Genomic DNA, 14,772 nt, shown 5'->3' with positions numbered 1-14,772 from the left:
GCAGAGGCTTGACAGCCATCTGTCAGGAATGCTTTGATGGTGTTTCCTGCTTGGCAGGGGGTTGGACTGGATGGCCCTTGTGGTCTCTTCCAACTCTATGATTCTATGTTGTTGAGTAGATGACAGTTTGTTTGTCTCCAGTTAGACCTATCATAACAGAATACCAGGCAAAAGCAAACTTAAGGTACATATGTAGCAGACTGCACATTTTTAATTATATTTTGGGAACGAATCATGTTCTCATGTAGCTGCATTGTTTCATTACTTTCTGGATGCCCCATGATGGCATTTTAAAGTAGTTGTGTTCTGTGTTATAAATCAAGCACTGCTAGGAGTTGCTTCTCTTTGTTTTCCAATGTATTTCTTATCAATAAATTTTTTGGTGTGGCATTAGCAAATTTTTATTCTGAAAGTGTGACCCAGAGAAAAAAGTTTGGAAAGCACTATGCTAGAGGGTTGTTTTGCCCCAGCTTTTGCAAATTAAATATCAATAGGGGGCTGACAATGCTAAATGTTCCAATTAATCCTAAATGTTCATTTATTATCACACCTCCCTAAGTCATTATTGTTCTTTGAATTTTGGCATTTTCTGCTCTAATGATTTAGTGAATTAAACACTCATACTTGGCTGTGGATTTTCCAGGAAAGGACAGTAAAGAACTGAGGTAAATAATTAATGGCATGAGGCTTGAATCTTCTAGCTATTTGTGTTTGGTACACAAATACCCTTTGATATATTTTGCTTTCCTTAGCCTCATATCTTCTCTCTGTTCTTTAACATTTACGGTAATAATATTGCTTTGAATTGTACAAAAAGGAGCATTTATAACATTTTATAAACATTTTTTAGTATTGACATATATGATACCTTTCCTTGTACCCGTATAAAGTATTATAATTATCTGTTTAATATGCAGTTATGTTTAAAGAAAAATAAAAACCCAGTTTGCATAATTGAAAAGTGTTATGCACTGGCATTTGTAGTATTGGAAGGTGAATCTTATTTGCATATTACAATCCCTTTAATTAAGACGAAGAAGAAATTGCAAAGGTCTTAATTATGTGAGTTTATTTGTAGAAAGTAAAAGAAGGCATTTTACGAGGTTTCAGGCAGGCTCACATTAGCATCTATGTTGCTCACGCAACTTGGGTCTGGGTCTGGCTGGCTTTTATCTGCTCCGAGGCAAGGGGCAGCCCCGATCCTCCGGTGACTCGCCTCTCCTTCTGGCTTGGAGGCGAGCACTCCTCCTGCAAGAACTTAGTTCCCTTCGCCTCTCTACCCTGAGCCTCCGCAGCTCAGGAGAGGCTGGTGGGTCACCGGACGCAGGGGCAACCTCAGCTTCCCCTGATGGGGCTGTGAGTGGAGCAGCTGCAGGCAATGGGTCCTCCATCCCATCAGGGCCCAGAGCAGACCCAGCTGATGCAGACCCAGCTGCACCAGAGAATCCTGCGCAGGTGAAGGCCCTTCAGGCTCATGCCCTAGATCCGGCTCAGCTGGTTCTGGTGGCGGGGAACCCTGTGCAGGCTGAGACCCCTCAGGTTCAGCATCTGAGTCCGAATCCCAGGCCATCACACAGCTCCTGCCAACCTAGCAGTTCAAAAGCACACCAATGCAAGTAGATAAACAGGTACTGCTGTGGCGGGAAGGTAAATGGCATTTCCGTGCACCAGAAGCGGTTTAGTCATGCTGGCCACATGACCTGGAAAGCTGTCTATGGACAAATGCTGGCTCCATCAGCCTGAAAGCAAGATGAGCGCCGCAACCATTTTAACCATCCAGGGGTCATTTAGCTTTTACCTTTACCTATGCCCACTCAAACGGGACGCAGGTGGTGCTGTGGGTTAAACCACAGAGCCTAGGGCTTGCTGATCAGAAGGTCGGCGGTTCGAATCCCTGAAATGGGGTGAGCTCCCATGTTCGGTCCCAGCTCCTGCCAACCTAGCAGTTCGAAAGCATGTCAAAGTGCAAATAGATAAATAGGGACCGCTACAGCGGGAAGGTAAACTGCATTTCTGTGCGTTGCTCTGGTTCACCAGAAGCAGCTTTGTCATGCTGGCCACATGACCTGGAAGCTGTATGCTGGCTCCCTCGGCCAATAATGCGATATGAGCACGCAACCCCAGAGTCGGTCACGACTGGACCTAATGGTCAGGGCCCCCTTTACCTTTACCTTTATGCCCACTCAGCACTCATTGGAAAAAGAAAGAACAAAAACTGTGGGAAACTGATAAACACAGTGTAACTCAAAACTATGAAACAGTCCATCAATCAGAGCCAAAATGGTGCTCACATGACAAATGTTGTAGATAGGAGGCAGCCAATGATGTTGCCATGCTCCCATTATCAGAATACCCAGACACAATGACACTGCAGTAGCACCATTCCCAATAATGGCATAGCATATATGGTTGGGAAAGTGGGGACAAGAGGTTGGAGGACCAGCAGGAGAAAAACTTCACCATCTGGGTTTGTTTTTTTAAAGACTCAAGTTAAGATAACTGGGACATGAAGCCACACTTCCAACATCACAGAGTCAGCAGCAGCAGCAGACATCAAACACACGTGTCATGGGATATGGGCAGTGCTTTTTTCCCTTTAAAAAATGTTTAGGGGTACTCTCATTTTGACTCAAGAAAACCACCACTTTATAGTTCAAATTGGGAAAAATACAGTCAGTGGACAAAAGTTCAAAGATTCACAAAATGTTTAGGGGTATGCGTCTCCCTGCGTCTCCCCCCCCAAAAAGCACTGGATATGGGACTTGGGTTGAGTGTGGAGACAAAACACCCTAAAAGAAGCAGAAGGACAGGTGATGCAGGCCTCCTATTTCAGAGGTACATTTTATATTGACCAGGGGTCAACTGAACCATAGGAAAGAGGGGAGGGCCATTCAGGCATACCTACCGAATCAGGACAAGCACTGATTTGGACCTACATGTCCAAAACAGCCCTACCAGGGCTGAGCCATCCAATATGCAGCGTGAGGTGGCTATATCAGGCTGTGGGTGCTCTGGGATGTGCAGGTGGTAGCAGCAGCCTCCTGGCTGTTCTTCCTGATGTCCCTACTATTCTCTTCCATGTGCCACATGAGTTGACATTCACCCTTTAAAGTAGCCTGCTGTGCTCAGTGGAAGATTCTTGCCTGTTGTCATTGATGAAGGAAGCTTTAAATCTCAGTCCAGCCAGCTTCTGTACATGAAATAGGGGTTGGGTTGGTGGAAGAAAGCAAAATTCAGGTCAGTCCTCAAGCCCACCATTCCCATATTTTTATTTTTATTATCATTATCATCTCTACTAATTGCACTATACAAAACACTTTGACAAATGCATTCGGATATCTGAGATGTGATTGAACAACCCAGGTTGGTCTCTCACTTCTTGGCTAATTAAGCAATCTATGTCCCTTTAAATGGGGACGCATTATTGTGACTTTTTATATTGGATCAGATTATTACTATTGATGTTTGATTTTTTAAAATTATTTTTATGTGTGTTGGAAGCTGCCCAGAGGGGCTGGGGCAACTCAGCCAGATGGGCAGGGTATAAATAAATTCTTATTCTTATATTTCTCTCCCTCTCAGAAAGGAGCAGGATTCAGAGAGATGGAGTGGGTGGGAGATTCCCTCCAGCAAATTTAAGCGTGCAAAGCAGCAATGTCTACGGTACAGAAAATTTCCTCACTAGTTTCAGTATTCTAATATCCATGGGTAACTTTTAAAGTTTTGGGTTGCCAACATAGTGCTAGGATTACAGTGAGGATGATGCGTTGTGGTGTGGGGGTGGGGAAGAGAATATAGAATATAGGTTTAAAAATAGAACTCAGTCCCATGATGCTCTTCTATAAATAAAAAACCTGAAACCATTAAGCAATTCTTATGTAATTTTAGAAAGACATTTGTTTTGGGATTACTTTGTGCCTGTGCCTTGAAAAGAGAGGCTTTATACTTCAAGACACACAAGCAGCAACAGAATACAAAACAACAGAAAGACTAAAGTGAGTGCCCAAGGGTGCGCCAGGCCTTAATTACAATTTTGCATTGCCATCTGTATCTGAAAGCTTGACAAACCAGCTGATAGATCTCCATATTAAAGCTGCACACAGCACATTAGCTGAATACTTTTAATTGGAGAGGCTTATTCTTGTTGAAATATAATATTACATGGGCAAAGTAAATCTGTTGATGCAACTGTGGATTAATGCAGAAGCCAATTTCCTTTAAGATCTGAATTTGGATGCTTTCCACCTGTATTTGGAAACTGAGAAAGGGTTATTGGAAAGTCATATTGATCTGCTGGTTTGTAATTCAGAAGAAGCTTTTCTGCATATGCCGCCGTTGCTGTTTAAGCATCATTTTCAGAAGCACTGCACCCTTATCCTTAAATGTTTTAAAAAATCCTATGTTGCTATACTTGCTCAGATACATTAAGAAAAGGTCAGGCAGTTCTAACTTTCACTTTAACTAATGTGGAACTAGAAGCAGACAGATGCGCCCGGATTAACAAGTGTGGTAGAAGCAAGTAGAGAGATTCAAAGATGACAGCAAACAAATTTACTATTCTTACATTCAGTAAGATAGCAAGGAATTGTAATGCAGTACTTAAGTGATCTTAGTGTCAACACAAAGGAAGAGGGTGGGAATTAAACCAGAATTAATTGGCCTTATCTACCACTGACTCTTGCTCTTGGTTGGCTGTTCTACCCTCCACCCTGCTGACCTCAATGAGCACCAACCACCCACAGATTAAATTTAGTTGTGTTGTCCTTGTCATTGTACAGTTTTGCTGATGACCAGCGACAAAGCAGCTTGACTAAGCTACACATCACACAAAAATAATTGTAATCACTGCTCTTCAATTCTGCTTTCAGAATGTTCAATGGTGTTTATGAAATTTTTTTAGAGTACAGAAATAATTTGCACTGGTGTTGAAAAGGAAACAATCCTCCACTACAAATTATACTTTAGGGGAAGTTAGGAATTCTTTGTTACTTTCCTTAAGAACTGAAACTGTATTCAGATACATTCTTGTAATAGCCATTTGCAGATCTTTTAAAGACAATATATTACGCATTTTTCAGTTTGGCTACTAGGGGTCAGTGTTCAACCTTACATAGCAAAATTAATATTAGTTGTGAAATAACCAAATTATGGTTGAAACATGCAAAGTGTATTAATTACAGTGAGGGTTTCATGTGCACTATGCTGAAGAGCTATACTTTACTTTGGTATGTATTAAGTGGTTCCATTTATTGAGCTTTGGATACAGTTTAGGATGAATAGAAATACCTAGATTGAGAACATACTGAACACCTCCCATAATAAAAAAATTCCTTCAGTAGCACCTTAAAGACCAACTAAGTTTTTATTTTGGTATGAGCTTTCGTGTGCATGCACACTTCTTCAGATACAGTGAAATGGAAGTTTCCAGGCACTTATGTAGAGAAGGGGTGGGGAGGGGTGGGGATGGGGAGGGGGGATCACTCAGAAGGGTGGTGGAAATGGGTGATTGACTGACTGATAGCTGTTGATGACCGCAAACGACTGCAAATGGTTTTGCATGAAAAAGCAAGGGTTGAGATGGCTGAAGATCGCTTATCATGTATAATGAGATAAGAACCCGATATCTCTGTTCAAACCAGGTCCCTCCATGGTTTTGAGCTTGGTGATAAGTTGCAATTCAGCAACTTCTCTTTCCAGTCTATTTCTGAAATTCTTTTGTAGTAAGACAGCTACTTTGAGATCTTGTATAGAATGTCCTGGGAGATTGAAGTGTTCTCCTACTGGTTTTTCTGTCTTCTGGTTCCTGATGTCAGATTTATGTCCATTTATCCTTTGGCGTAGGGTTTGGCCTGTTTGTCCAATATAGAGAGCTGAAGGGCACTGTTGGCATTTGATGGCATACACAATGTTAGAGGATGAGCAATTAAATAGTCCTGAGATGGTATGTTGGGGACCTGGTTTGAACAGAGATATCGGGTTCTTATCTCATTATACATGATAAGCGATCTTCAGCCATCTCAACCCTTGCTTTTTCATGCAAAACCATTTGCAGTCGTTTGCGGTCATCAACAGCTATCAGTCAGTCAATCACCCATTTCCACCACCCTTCTGAGTGATCCCCCCTCCCCATCCCCACCCCTCCCCACCCCTTCTCTACATAAGTGCCTGGAAACTTCCATTTCACTGTATCTGAAGAAGTGTGCATGCACACGAAAGCTCATACCAAAATAAAAACTTAGTTGGTCTTTAAGGTGCTACTGAAGGAATTTTTTTATTTTACTTCGATCCAGACCAACACGGCTACCTACCTGTAACCTCCCATAATATTCATGCAAATTCTCCCCACTCCATTTTTTTTTTAAGTAGGGAAACAGGTCACTGATAGTGGGAGGACAATTAATGTTGATAAGTAGCAATACATTCCTATCCTTTCCCTAAAAATATGATTAAGTCCCTTTTAATCCCCTGTATGGACGCGGGTGGCGTTGTGGGTTAAACCACAGAGCCTAGGGCTTGCCGATCAGAAGGTCGGTGGTTCGAATCCATGAAATGGGGTGAGCTTCTGTTGCGTGGTCCCAGCTCCTGCCAACCTAGCAGTTCGAAAGAATGTCAAAGTGCAAGTAGATAAATAGGTACCGCTCCGGCGGGAAGGTAAACGGCATTTCCATGCGCTGCTCTGGTTCGCCAGAAGCGGCTTTGTCATGCTGGCTACATGACCCGGAAGCTGTATGCTGGCTCCCTTGGCCAATAAAGCGAGATGAGCACCGCAACCCCAGAGTCGTTCGCAACTGGACCTAATGGTCAGGGGTCTCTTTACCTTTACCCAATCCCCTGTATCCAACAGAGGGTTAACATCTAATGGAGGATTGAATTGTTGAAGTATCCAGGCCAGCTTCTTGGTAATGGGCTTAAGTATGTTCCTTAGTGTAACAAAGGAAGCTGCTCCGTGCCAGAGGGCAAATGAGTTGGCGCCATCCCTCACCTGTCTTGTTGTGAGATGGAGGATAGTCAGAGTGTGTGTGAGAGAGAGCTGAGCTAGAAGCAGGCAAATGCAAGAGAGTGACAGCAATGGTTGATATCGTCTGGAAATCAAGGTTGTGGCTATGGGAGAAAAAAGACCTTATGGGGTGTTAATGCTGTGAGCCCTCCATTGCAGGCTTGGGTTTATATATGTGTAAATAAACCATATAGCCTAAAGACACCACCATCTCCACTGTCCTTCATTCCAAGGAAACTGAATCCTGGGTAAGTGCCTGGACCTCTTGGAAACTTGCACCACTCAGAGATGGGGATGGTGTGTAACAATACATATGCAAAAAGCCAAGTCTCTGCACCAAGGAGGTTACGAGCAGTGTTTCCTACCACACTTCTTTTCGGGATCAAAACCGGAGCCATGCTTCACTCACTCCCAAGGTTTGCTTCTAGCGTGTGTGTGAGAATTGCCTGTCTCTTGCAGAGCTCATGTGCTGTGCTCTCTGTAAGAATCACTCACCAGGGCATGCCTTTTCTGAAGTTGAATAATAGTACTGCATCTCTGCATCAGGAATGATTTAATAACCTCATTACATCTGATGTGAATATACAGCATAATTATTCAGTATTACCTTCTGGAAGCAGCCTTCCAAATAGGAACAGGATCATTAAAGTACAGAGCACCCAGTTCCCAATCTACTCAGTTTATTGGAATGGAGACAGTGGTTGATGGTATTGGGAGCTGCTGAGAGAATAGCCCAGGAGAATGAGTAGGGTCACAGTCCACCATCCCTCTCTTAGGACAGGCTGGGGGCAGCGGGAGAACTACTAACTGACTCCCCAGTCACTGTTTAACAAGTTTGATCTATTTTTCTCTTGCGTCTCATGAGTGACAGCATGTAGCTTGAAAGTGTGATCTGGTGGGGAGGGGGAAGCTCCCTAGGTTGTCAAATGCACACAATCAAGACCAGCTTCTTTGATTTGGGGTGGGTATAAAGGGGATAAAGGGACGCGGGTGGCGCTGTGGTCTAAACCACAGAGCCTACGGCTTGCCGATCAGAAGCTCAGCGGTTCGATTCCCTGTGATGGGGTGAGCTCCTGTTGCTCGGTCCCTGCTCCTGCCAACCTAGCAGTTCGAAAGCACGTCAAGTACCAGTAGATAAATAGGTACCACTCCGACGGGAAGGTAAACGGTGTTTCCGTGCGCTGCTGTGGTTCACCAGAAGTGGCTTAGTCATGACCTGGAAGTTGTCTGCGGACAAATGCTGGCTCCCTTGGGCTATAGAGCAAGATGAGCGCCGCAACCTCAGAGTTGTCCGCAACTGGACCTAACGGTCAGGGGTCCCTTTACTTTTATAAATGGGCTAAACTCCTCCCTCCCAATAGACGTGAGTATCTGAATAACAAAATTTAACACAGATTTGGAAAGGAATCTCAGGCTTGACTTGCAAGGATCGCCTATGATGCTCAATAGATGACAAATGTTCATAGTTGTACAACCCCAATTTTTAATCCTGTAGAATCAGGGGAGGGGTTTGACAGGGGAAGACAATCCTACTGGATTAGACCAAAGGTGCATGTCATTCAGCATCCTGTTCTCACAGTGGCCAGCTAGATGCCAAAGCAGGATCTGAGTGCAACAGTTTGAGATTCAGCTATAGATGTGTGGGCTTAGATCAGGCATCCCCAAACTGTGGCCCTCCAGATGTTTTGGCCTACAACTCATATGATCCCTAGCTAAGAGGACCAGTGGTCAGGGATGGGAATTGTAGTCCAAAACATCTGGAGGGCCGGAGTTTGGGGATGCCTGGCTTATATCCATCTCTAGAGGCACAATTTCAACCCTTGAGACATGACATGTCCAACATGTCACTTGGGGTGATGTACCATTGGTGCAAATTGGGAGTGATGTTTCTGATGGATGAGAACAATTGGGGGCAAGTACGGGCTTTTTGCCCCGATATACCACACTTACTTTCATTGAACCACATGTATCATTTTATTTCCCTGTTCACCAGTTTGAGCAGATCCCTCAATAATGTTTTGCAGCCCCATTTTATATTTTTACCATCCTAAGCAATGTGGGATTTAATGGGATAACACATAATGATCCCATACTGTGGCAAAACTTTGAAAGATTTGCCTCTGTGTACAGTTATTAACCACTTGGACGAAAGCTTCTTTGGATTTTGCTTTAAACTGAGGCAGGAAGCTGAAATAAACAAATTCAGGATTTCTTTTTAATTTTTTCTCTTCTGTGATGCATTTCTGAAGCATTCAGCTTTTATAGATTAATAGCATAAAGCTTCGGGGAAATTGCTTTCATTTTGATATACAGAGTGTTTCAACCTGTACATTATTGATGTTTAATATTCACGTAAATGATGCTTTTAAAGAGATTAGCCTGATCGTATAAAATGATACAGGATCTTTTCCCCCTTACAACATGCTTCCATACCATCTTTCTTGTGCAACTGAAAAGAAAAATGGGGTGCATTTCATTATGTTCGAGGACTAATGCTTTTGGAGTAATTTTTATATAGCAATGCAAAAAACAAAAACATTCCTAATAACTCTTGCAGGCTTATTATAGAAATGACATGGGAAAGTTAGAAGTAAAGAGCTGTGTCAACAAGTTTGGGGGTGCATAAGAATGAAAGAGTTATTGAATATCTTTGTTGAAGAAGAAGAAGAAGAAGAATCTTGTTACCTTATTTATACTGTTGCCTAGATAAGTTGCAAACTCCAGGGTGCATCAGATGTGTTCAAGTGGGTGTGCAAGAGGGTTGAACTCCCCCTGAAACAGCAGGTATGTAGCTTGGGGATAGTCCTTGATCCAGCAGTTATGACCATTCCTGAACATCAATAGTTCAGCTATGGTCCTCCATGCTCTAGCAACAGCCCAATTGGACTACTGGACCACATTGCATTGTAGGTGGGACTGTCCTTGAAGATGACTTGGAAGCTATGACTATTGCATAATCCAGCGGCCTGAATTTTAACTGGTGGAATTATATTACACTTCTAAAACAGCTGTGTTGGTTCACTGGTCAAGGTGCTGGTGCTTGCCATTAATGATCTAAAAGCTTAGGATACAAAGACCTGCTATACTTCTCCCTATACCAAGGTGCCATTGCCTTGAGATCTGCAGTTGTAGCAGAGGCTGTTCTTTGCCTACCTTTGCTGGGATCTTTTCTGTGGTGGCACCCCAATTGTGGAATACCCTTCCTATAGGGGCACAAATGGCAGAGACACTAATTCTTTGGGCCATGTTAAAAATCTTAGAGTCATCCAGGCAATTACAACATTAATTTAAGGCTGCATTCCTTAACATCAGGTGTGGGAACATTTTACCCTCCAGATGTTGCTGAACTACAACTCCCAACAGCCCCAGCAAGCAAGGCCAGAGGCCAGAGTTGATGGGAGTTCTTGCAACCTCTGAAGGGCCAAAGATTCTCCACACTTGCTTTACTCAATTTCCTGAGATGTGTGTCGTATTGCACTGTTAAAGGTTGATACGTTAGCTGCCCTTTGTCCATTTGCTCTTGTATTATTACCTTTTATTTTGGTACGGCTAGTTGTATACCACCTGGATACCCATAAGAACGAATAGGCATTTTAAAATATTTTTAAATAAATAATAAACAAAGGTGGTCATGTTTGCATCTGCTGTTCAGTGACATCTAACACTGATTAATGAAATGAAACCAATTTGATATTCACCCCTGGAGCCCAACTCCAGTAGCTGCCAGCGCCACCCTGCTATCTTTATGCACATGTGGGTTGACGTTTCTTGGGCTTAGCATGCCCCACATTTGCTTTTTGGAAGGTGGAGGTTAGCCCTGCTGACAGCTGGGACCTCTTTATGTTTGGGTTCGATGGGTAAAGAATGAGGAATGTTCAGGAGCAGCATTGCTGTGATAGGATACAAGAAAGACAACGAGAGACGCTGTTCATTAAGATATTATGGGTCTGGCTAATGGAGCATGGCTGATGAAGCAATCTGTTCAGTAGCCTCATATTCATAGTGACAATGATATCTTCCACAACAGCTGGCATTTAAACTAAATGTATTCAAATATATCATTTTCCCCCTCTAGGTCATTTTCGGTCATCAACAGCTATCAGTCAGTCAATCACCCACTTCCACCACCCTTCTGAGTGATTCCCCCCTCCCCTCCCCCTCCCCACCCCTTCTCTACATAAGTGCCTGGGGACTCCTATTTCACTGTATCTGAAGAAGTGTGCATGCACACGAAAGCTCATACCAAAATAAAAACTTAGTTGGTCTTTAAGGTGCTACTGAAGGAATTTTTTTATTTTACCCCTCTAGGTTTTTTTTTTTTAAATCACTGTTTTATTTCTGAGATCACTTCTAGCCTGCCTTTTCTCATATGAACCCAGGGCAGGTATCATTGGAATAAAACAACTCTCTTCAAGTGATATCATTGTGGAGGATGTTGTGCAAATGCCGTACTCAACTATTTTTGTTATTTATTAGCTTTTGCTCAGAGAAGGTCCATTGAAATTAATGGGTAACCACTAATTTAGATTCGTTTTTACCAGGTGTACTCTTAAGGAAAATATAACTGACTATGCTAAATCTGTTTCAATGACAGCCAAAATTATCAAAGGGCTGTACAACATTATAGTGTCTATCACAAGTCCAACCCAGTCAGAGAGACCTATGAAGCCAAAGCATTTGAATGTCAGAAAACAAGTATTTAGTTGAGCTCTTCCCAGGCACACACCCATTTAGGCAATGCCAAAGACCAAACTGGGTCCAATCCACATCAGCATTTTTCTGGCATTATTGTGGCTTCTTGATTCCTTGATAGCTGCCTAAAGGGTGGTAATACATTTACAATCACTTCTTCCCCTACATTCTGAGTTTTTTCCTGTTTGATTTTTTTGCCATACAAGCCATGCCTACCTTCCAGTGGTGAGAGATTCAAGAGGTTGCAGTACTTGCCCAGAATTCCCTTAGAATGAAGGTCAGCTCAGCAGAAATAGTGATTGAGGATGTTTGGTTTTATTTACGCATATATGCAGCCTGAACACAGGATGGAGGGGCTCACACCATTAACACTCTAAAATATCTTGCTTCTCCATTATTCACAGATTTGGATCCAGCACAAGCATATCTTTGTGTCCAACTTCCTGCCTGCTTCTAGTTCAGCTCTCGCACACCTCTGGCAATGATTCTCCTAACTAGCAATTAGGTGTCCTATGGCACAGAGCAACTCTTTTGGTTATGCTAATGGTGGTACTTAACTAGTCAGCTGAAGCCATTAACCAAGGACTGGTTTGACAAAATTGCTTGTATACATTCTACCCTCCACAGATGTAGGATCCCAAGATTTGAAGGGGACTGGCATCATCCAGATTGACTCCCCAAACCCACAACAATATTCTTCAAGAAAAAGGTGGGATCTGAACAAGGGTGGCGATGTCAATTCTCTGCACAGGAAACATAGGCATTGTATGGATAACTGAAAATTGATCACAAAAGTGATACATGGATATATTGAGATTTGTTTTGGTAAATAAAGGAAATCTGTATTGTCTTTGTTTCATGGATGGAAGAAAGCACATTTGAATAATCTAGTATAAAAGACTTAATGCAAATTTAACAAGCATCCAGCTAAGGAAACTGTTTCAAAATGAATGCACCTACTTTATCTGATATTATAAAAGGTTTTCAAATTATATGTACCATAATTCACTCAAATATGGAATTTCTACACAAGGATGAAACATTACATTTTAAATGGCTCACACCTTTCCCCAACTGTCTTTTACCTTTACTTTTTTATTTATTAAAAAAAAATCTTATTCCAGCTCTCATTGGAAAGTAGAGAATGTGTTTCTGAAGGGATGTGTTAAAGATCTGGATGGGCATCAGGTGTGGGAATTAAGCAATTTAATTCAAAGCAGAAGTCCGGAGTCCTGCCAATGTAGCAGGAGTATTTGATCAGCTCAGCCTGCCCAACCTTGTCATTGCCCTGCCACCCACCTCATCTTGGTATTCTGTATCAATGCTCCTGCTGGGAGACCAGGGTTGCAGCAGTATCCCTTGCTGCAGGCCACTCCTGCCAAAAAGATAGTTTCAAAATGGGTAAATGGCAAATGCAGTTCAATGTTAGTGTGTGAAGATCAATGCACAGTGGGGCTAAATGTATACACTGATGGGGGCCTCAGCTGGTGGCGACCGAGCAGAAAAGAGATCTTGGGCCCATGGTGACATCAACCCAGTGTCAGACAGCTGTGGAAAGGAGAGATTCCATGCTAGGGACCATTAGGAAAGGGACTGAAAATATAGGTAACTGCCAATATCACAGTTTGTTCATACAAATCTATGGGGTGATCACACTTTGAATATTGTGCATAGTTCTGACAGCTGCAGCTGGAAAGAATTTATTTATTGTTATGTTCAGTAGGTAGAGCCTGAGACTCTCAATATCAGGGTCATGGGTGGGGCAAAAAAATTCCTGCACTTCAGGAGTTTGGACTACATGACCCTCGTGGTCCCTTCCAACTCTACATTTCTATGATTCTATGATCCCACCTTTTATCCAAAGAGCTCAAGCTGGCATGCACTTGTCCCCCCTCCATTTTATCCCCACAAAAACCCTGTGAGAGACAATCTCTGACCCAAAGTCAGCCAGTGGGCTTCACGGCTGAATGGGAATTCGAACCCTGGTCTCCCAGGTCTTACTAACCACTACACCACACTGCCTCTTTCTAAGAAAGTGAAAGAAAGGAAGGATGCTAGAGCTGGTGAAAAGCGCCAAAATGAGTGGGGGGCTGCATCAGTTCCACACTAAGGAAAGGTTACAGCATTTGGGGTGTATAGTGGGAAGTTCTGGACACACTATGTGACAACAGCTGCACTGATGCTACTAATCCAGAAATGAAAAGAAAGACAAAGTCCCTACCAAAGAGGAATGGCAAATTAAGCTGTTGGATTATGCCGAAATGCCAAGACTGATCGGAAGGCTCAGGAACCAAGAAGACCAAAACTTCAATAAAGAATGGGAAAAAAATTATAATTTATCTAAGAGACCACTTGAAGCAGACGAAAACACTAGCAGGATTGCAATAACACTTGTAATGTAGCAAATACTATGTAGACAATGGAGTGATATAAAATATGGACTACTGAATAATATGCAGTTGAAAGGGTTGACAATAGGACCCATAGAGGTGTAGGTGGGAAGTCCAGAGATTCAGAGGAATCTTTAAATATGGATGTAAATATGGTTGTAATACATGTATGGTTCTTATACATGTAAAATCAAATTAGAAAAATATTTTTTTTAAAAAGGAAATTCAGGACAGACGAAAGGAGCTACTTTTTATGCAGAACAGAATTAAGTTATAGGATTCACTGCCAGAAGTTGTAGTGCTGGTTGCCAAACAGATGGATTTAAAACAAATCCAAGGACAGTATCAGTGGCTACTTGTCCTGGTGACTGTATTCTGCCTCCTGCATCAGGGGCAGGACACCTCTGAATATCGGTTGTGGACAGCAATTGCAGGAGAGGGCTCTTGCCCTCACTGCCTGTTCATGTGCTTCGTGTGGGCATCTACATAGTTTCCCACTGCAGGGTGCAGAATGCTGGGCTAGATAGACCTTTCTTCTGGTCCAGCTGGGTTCTCATGTTCTTATGACTAAAATAAATGAAATGAGCCTCACGTTTCTAGCCTTGTTTGCTACAAAACTTAAAACAGCCGTTTAACTAATTGGTCATATAAAATCACCATATAATCAGTTATTGGGTTTGATTATTAATTACT

This window comes from Zootoca vivipara, chromosome 2, assembly GCF_963506605.1.
Source record: "Zootoca vivipara chromosome 2, rZooViv1.1, whole genome shotgun sequence".
Lineage (NCBI taxonomy): Eukaryota > Metazoa > Chordata > Lepidosauria > Squamata > Lacertidae > Zootoca > Zootoca vivipara.
The sequence above is the reverse complement of the archived record's forward strand: the minus strand, read 5'-3'. Positions refer to the sequence as shown.